The sequence below is a fragment of the Coregonus clupeaformis genome, chromosome 13, assembly GCF_020615455.1.
Source record: "Coregonus clupeaformis isolate EN_2021a chromosome 13, ASM2061545v1, whole genome shotgun sequence".
In the NCBI taxonomy this organism is placed as follows: Eukaryota; Metazoa; Chordata; class Actinopteri; order Salmoniformes; family Salmonidae; genus Coregonus; species Coregonus clupeaformis.
In genome coordinates this window covers 23,301,352-23,308,588 of record NC_059204.1, presented here as the reverse complement: position 1 = coordinate 23,308,588, position 7,237 = coordinate 23,301,352, and the positions used below count along the sequence as shown (strand labels likewise).

The 7,237-nt window shown below is 41.7% G+C and overlaps 1 protein-coding gene across 1 annotated transcript in view; it reads left to right on the top strand.

The window, feature by feature from the left end:
• The first annotated feature begins 365 nt into the window (after positions 1 to 365).
• The window catches only part of LOC121579770 (protein EURL homolog), a 59,075-nt gene continuing 52,203 nt past the window's right edge, over positions 366 to 7,237 (top strand). The window contains exon 1 of the mRNA XM_041894651.2: positions 366 to 502. The gene's annotated coding sequence lies outside the window, so the exon portion shown is untranslated. The remainder of the gene's footprint in view (positions 503 to 7,237) is intronic.

The following is a 7,237-nucleotide window of genomic DNA, read 5'->3' as shown; positions in this document are numbered from 1 at the left end:
TTCTACATACACTACATGGCCAAAAGTATGTGGACACCTTCTCTCGCACCCTGTATAATTATTTTTGATCATACATGATATTCCAACTCTTCCATGTGTTCCACTGTTTTGTTGATGTTTCTTGAATATACCATACCAAAGTGTAAAGGGGTTAAATTATGACAAATGAATTTGAAAAGGGTAATCAAGAGCTCGAATAATGATGATTCTAGATTTCACATTGATATATACGTGGTGCTTTGTTTCAAAATTGTGTAATTTATTATATATGCAGAACGATTTTTATTGAATTTATATTTATATAATAACCCACCCTCTGATTTACAAGTGGTTCGTTCCGAAAGGTGGGTGGGTTTCCCCCCCGCTCAAAGTAATGTGCTAGTCTGCGAGCAACAATCAACAATACTTTGCTGCCCAACAGGCGCTCGAGGACCGAGGTAAAGGGAAACCAAACACCGGTGAATTCCCTTGAAGATTTGACAAAGGATTAGCTAGCTACAAGGTAAATGTCCGTTAGAAGAAATGGATCATATCACATTACCCTGTTTTATCGTTTAGCTAGCTACTAATACTATCATTTTGTTGGGCTCCTGCTGGAAATGATTCATCTTGACGACCAGATAACGGGTCACGATTAAGGTAACGTTAGATAGCGTATGTTGGCTAGCTAGCAGCAAGTGTCAGGTTTTGCTAGCAGCAAGCTAACAATGTCAGTCGTCTAGCTAACTAGTTAGCCACTCATTTCAGGTGAATGCCAATACAATGTAGCTAGTTAACTAGCTAGTTGGATGTGTTGGTTGGTAGTTAGATGGGTAGGTAGCCGGCTACAGTTATCTAGCTAGTAGTAAATTAGGCTAACTTCAGATTTTTCATGTTTTTTCAAATTTGTGTTGTGAAGATGTTACTGTCATTTGTCCTTTCCTCCTAGTGTTAAACCTAGCTAGCTACCCAGACTAGGCTGGGCAATAGAACGAGTCAAAATTCACCCAAGGCTGTAAAATGGCAATAGAACGTTGGCTAAACTGGAACACTAGCGCGAGCCCATAGCAAATTAATTTAATCGAACGTTCGCAGAGCCTATTTTGACTGGGATTATGCTTAGAATTCCATTTCGCCTAAATGGCAAAAAATGTATACCTTTTCATTTTAACACTACAAAAATAAATAACAACTTGTGTTGAAAGTAAACATCCACACCTCGATGGTGTCAACTGCGCTTATGTCTGCATAACGAGGAAGTAGGAAAAAAATGGAAACTTCGGACTATTTCTGGTCTAGCGATCGATGACAACGGAGTACGCTGCCCAGCTTTACATAATTAGAAAGAGGAGATTCTCATGATAAAAATGGTGCCCGACTTGAAAAAAATCAAAATATACACATTGCGAGATATTTGGCAAAAAAGACAGACATACCTATATTTCCCCTATAGGAAACAATGGGACGACCTCAGTTCCATTAGTATTTTTTTGTTGTTGTTGACGTTTTAACTATCAGCAATTGGTTCAACCTGGGCAGGTCTCATTGCCAACAATAGCGAAGTAGGCATTGTGACGTAGAACAATGGGCTGGGAATAAAACATTCTGAAGGCGAGTTGGTGAGATGTGCTCAACAGAACCAATAGGAGCTGACAGGGTGAAAAATGCCCTAAAATAAGGCCTGTTTTTTCGTGATTACTTCAAAACTACGGCAAGCAGCTGGGATATATGGTAATATTGACATATGGTAATATTATGAAACTGGGCTCCACAGCAGATGCAAATAACTCGTTTTTATCAGAAAAAAAGTGTTGTTAAAATGTTTGTTTCCAGCCTACTCAGACATTTAAACATCAGTTAGCTAGGGAACAGAAGTGGTTTTCTAGGTGTCCATGCCGTGCCGGGCATCAGGTGGCAACAGATTTACTGGAGGCTGTTGCATGAAAATATACTATTATTACAATCTGAGATATGAGACCACACTTAACTAAGGTTTCATCTAGACTTCAAATACATCCACATAATTATCTGTTAAGGTTCCAAATGAAACTGTGGTTCTGGTGTTATGCATTGTATTCCATGTTATAGAGAAGGTTCTCAGGAACACAGAACACTTTATTTCATGAGGATAGAACATACCATTGCTGAGATATCTTATTTTAAAGTGATCAAAAAAGGTTGAGGACTGGTCAATGTTAATCCCTAGTCAATAATGGCACCAAACAGTGGCAACCTGTCATTCAGGGCAGGTGGAGCCCCACCTGCTTTAAACATGCCTGTTTTGCATGCTATTTTGGCATTAATTTGTGTCACATATCAGTTTGCAAACAATGTAAACAAAAAATATTAATGAGTTAATAAAGCCGCATACAAACATGGTATCTTTCTTTAGTAAGGCAGCTCCAAAATGCAGGTGTTTCTGCCTAGCTCAGTGCTTTGTGGTGGAGGGGCAGCCAGCGAATAATACAGAGTGTAGGTGTTGGTAATCTTCTCTAGTTGCGCTTTGATTGGCTCAGTGTTCTGTCACTCATGGGGACACTACGTCACCGCATAATCTACAGGGAGAGCTAGACAGTTCAAGCCCCCCTGGGTGCTGCCATAGATGTACACTAGAAGTGCCCATCCAAGAAGGCTCAAGGTCATTGGCCACAGATAAAATGACGTCAAATCACGTTATATCTACCGTAGCTTTGATTGGACTGATCATGTCAACATCATACTTTCAAAATCTTAGCTAGCAAGCTAGACAAGCAGTCATCATCATGAATCACGTCGACAATCTACTGGCAAATCCTTTTCAATCCTTGTCATATGAAGATAAATTATAGCTAAAGCGTATCTGTGCTCCTAGGCCATTGGACATAAACATTACACAAGTCGGAAATCGCAAATTCAACAATGATTGGTTTGAAAGGAATCAGTGGCTAACTGCGAGCGTTGCAAATCAATTACTATTTTGCTTCCCCTGCCTGCTATTCGGTGGAGAGGGTGTGTGGTCCAAGTATTTAAAACATCTACAGTTGAAGTCGGAAGTTTACATACACCTTAGCCAAATACATTTAAACTCAGTTTTTCACAATTCCTGACATTTAATCCTAGTAAAAATTCCCTGTTTTAGGTCAGTTAGGATCACCACTTTATTTTAAGAATGTGAAATGTCAGAATAATAATACTAATAGTAGAGATTTATTTCAGCTTTTATTTCTTTCATCACATTCCCAGTGGGTCAGAAGTTTACATACACTCAATTAGTATTTTGTAGCATTGCCTTTAAATTGTTTAACTTGGGTCAAACGTTTCGGGTAGCCTTCCACAAGCTTCCCACAAAAAGTTGGATGAATTTTGGCCCATTCCTCCTGACAGAGATAGTGTAACTGAGTCAGGTTTGTAGGCCTCCTTGCTCGCACACACTTTTTCAGTTCTGCCCACAAATTTTCTATAGGATTGAGGTCAGGGCTTTGATGGCCACTCCAATACCTTGACTTTGTTGTCCTTAAGCCATTTTGGCAAAACTTTGGAAGTATGCTTGGGGTCATTGTCCATTTGAAAGACCCATTTGCGACCAAGCTTTAACTTCCTGACTGATGTCTTGAGATGTTGCTTCAATATATCCACATAATTTTCCTTCCTCATGATGCCATCTATTTTGTGAAGTGCACCAGTCTCTCCTGCAGCAAAGCACCCCCACAGCATGATGCTGCCACCCCCGTGCTTCACGGTTGGGATGGTGGTCTTCGGCTTGCAAGCATCCCCCTTTTTCCTCCAAACATAACGATGGTCATTATGGGCAAACAGTTCTATTTTTGTTTCATCAGACCAGAGGACGTTTCTCCAAAAAGTACGATCTTTGTTCCCATGTGCAGTTGCAAACCGTAGTCTGGCTTTTTTATGGTGGTTTTGGAGCAATGGCTTCTTCCTTGCTGAGCGGCCTTTCAGGTTATGTCGATATAGGACTCGTTTGACTGTGTATATAGATACTTTTGTACCTGTTTCCTCCAGCATCTTCACAAGGTCCTTTGCTGTTGTTCTGGGATTGATTTGCACTTTTCGCACCAAAGTACGTTCATCTCTAGGAGACAGAATGAGTCTCCTTCCTGAGCGGTATGACGGCTGCGTGGTCCCATGGTGTTTATACTTGCGTACTATTGTTTGTACAGATGAATGTGGTACCTTCAGGCATTTGGAAATTGCTCCCAAGGATGAAGTAGACTTGTGGAGGTCTACAATTATTTTTTGAAGGTCTTGGCTTATTTCTTTTGATTTTCCCATGATGTCAAGCAAAGAGGCACTGAGTTTGAAGGTAGGCCTTGAAATACATCCACAGGTACACCTCCAATTGACTCAAATTATGTCAATTAGCCTATCAGAAGCTTCTAAAGCCATGACATCATTTTTTTTTTGAATTGTCCAAGCTGTTTAAAGGCACAGTCAACTTAGTGTATGTAAACTTCTGACCCACTGGAATTGTGATACAGTGAATTATAAGTGAAATAATCTGTCTGTAAACAATTGTTGGAAAAATTACTTGTGTCATGCACAAAGTAGATGTCCTAACTGACTTGCCAAAACTATAGTTTGTTAACAAGAAATTTGTGGAGTGGTTGAAAAACAAGTTTTAATGACTCGAACCTAAGTGTATGTAAACTTCTGACTTCAACTGTATCTGAAAGGGTCTCTTTTCCAAGCTTAAAAGGATAAACATTCACACGCAACACCATGGGCCAGAGAAGGTCGAATACATTGGCCATGCTGTCAATCCAGCAGGACTTCTGCAGCGTTCAAAATAACTGGAAACTCAGTGCTGGGAAATCTCAGACTTCAGTGTGTTCAAGACAACTGGGAACTCTGAAAAAAATTTGCTCAGACTGGGGAAAATATGTTTTGAAAGATCATCCAAGTCGGGAACTTGGGCGTCTTTCTAGAGCTCTGACCCGAAGATCACTAACGTCATTATTTGACCTTGTTTTTCCCCCTGAGTTTCCAGTTGTCTTGAAAGCACCATAAATCCAGATAATGCCAGACTGATGACAAAGTTTGCCCACAAGAAGGACCGCCGCTCCACCTTCCTGTTCAAGTGAGCACAGCACAACAACGGTCCAAAAATGTATTGTATGCTGCTGCATAAATTATGTAATATGCCAGGGAGATACAATATATACACAAGTATGTGAACACCCCTTCAAATTAGTGGATTTGGCTATTTCAGCCACACCCGTTGCTGACAGGTGTATAAAATCGAGCACACAGCCATGCAATCTCCTTAGACAAACATTGGCAGTAGAACGGCCTTACTGAAGCGCTCAGTGACTTTCAAGGTGGCACCGTCATAGGATGCCACCTTTCCAACAAGTCAGTTGGTCAAATTTCTGCCCTGCTAGAGCTGCCCCGGTCAACTGCAAGTGCTGTTATTTTGAAGTAGAAACGTCTAGGAGCTACAACGGCTCAGCCGCGAAGTGGTAGGCCACACAAGCTCACAGAACGGGATTGGCGAGTGCTGAAGCGCGTAGTGCGTAAAAATCGTCTGTCCTCGGTTGCACCACTCACTACCGAGTTCCAAACTGCCTCTGGAAGCAACGTCAGCACGAGAACTGTTCATCGGGAGCTTAATGAAGTGGGTTTCCACACACAAGCCTAAGATCACCATGCACAATGCCAAGCGTCTGCAGGAGTGGTGTAAAGCTCGCCACCTTTGGACTCTGGAGCAGTGGAAACGCGTTTTTCTGGAGTGATGAATCACGCTTCACCATCTGGCAGTCCGACAGACAAATCTGGGTTTGACGGAAGCCAGGAGAACGCTACATGCCCGAATGCATAGTGGCAACTGTAAAGTTTGGTGGAGGAAGAATAATGGTCTGGGGCTGTTTTTCATGGTTCGGGTTAGGCCCCTTAGTTCCAGTATAGGGAAATCTTTACAGCAAACGATGACATTCTAGACGATTATGTGCGTCCAACTTTGTGGCAACAGTTTGGGGAAGGCCCTTTCCTGTTCTAGCATTACAATGCCCCCGTGCACAAAACGAGGTCCATACAGAAATGGTTTATTGAGATCGGTGTGGAAGAACTTGACTGGCCTGCACAGGGCCCTGACCTCAACCCCATCGAATACCTTTGGAATTAATTGGAACGGCGACTGCGAGCCAGGCCTAATCGCCCAACATCAGTGCCCGACCTCACTAATGCTCTTGTGGCTGAATGGAAGCAAGTTCCCGCAGCAATGTTCCAACATACTTTTGGTCATGTAGTGTATGTATACAGTAGCTAAGAAAGTAATACTAAGTGTATGTTGTGTAGTAAGCTGTTAGTAGTCCATATGTCTCCCCCTAAGAATTTGGTCCCTCTCCCCCTCAGAACTTAGCCTACTGTTCTGACTTGGTGGTGCACATGTAGCCTATAGCCTGTTTTAGAGAAATATCATTGAATATTGTAAGAGCTTTCATTGTCTGCTTATGCCCCCGTTATTTATCCTACGGTTCTGACTTGGTGTATAGGGAGAATACTGTAAGAACGGCGCATGTTTTGAATTCTGTCGCTGTACATTTCAAAAGTGGTGAACAAATAGTTATATCAACTACGTGCGTCTTAACTCGCTCATTAATGTCTTAATCGAAATTATGGCTTGCCTCTTATCCGCTCATCATTCCCTTATTCCATAGTTTGTACATCTCAATTATTACAGTGGCTTGCGAAAGTATTCACCCCCTTTGGCATTTTTTCTATTTTGTTGCCTTACAACCTGGAATTAAAATATATTTTTGGGGGGTTTGTATCATTTGATGTACACAACATGCCTACCACTTTGAAGATGCAAAATATTTCTGGGGGTGGAACAAACAAGAAATAAGACAAAAAAACAGAACTTGAGCGTGCATAACTATTCACCCTTTGTTGCCTCTCTGATTAATGCCCTCCTTGCCTGGTCTGTGAGTTTTGGTGGGCGGTCCTCTCTTGGCAGGTTTGTTGTGGTGCCATATTCTTTCCATTTTTTAAATAATGGATTTAATGGTGCTCCGTGGGATGTTCAAAGTTTCAGATATTTTTTTTATAACCCAACCCTGATCTGTACTTCTCCACAACTTTGTCCCTGACCTGTTTGGAGAGCTCCTTGGTCTTCATGGTGCCGCTTGCTTGGTGGTGCCCCTTGCTTAGTGGTGTTGCAGACTCTGGGGCCATTCAGAACAGGTGTATATATACTGAGATCATGTGACAGATCATGTGACACTTAGATTGCACACAGGTGGACTTTATTTAACTAATTAGG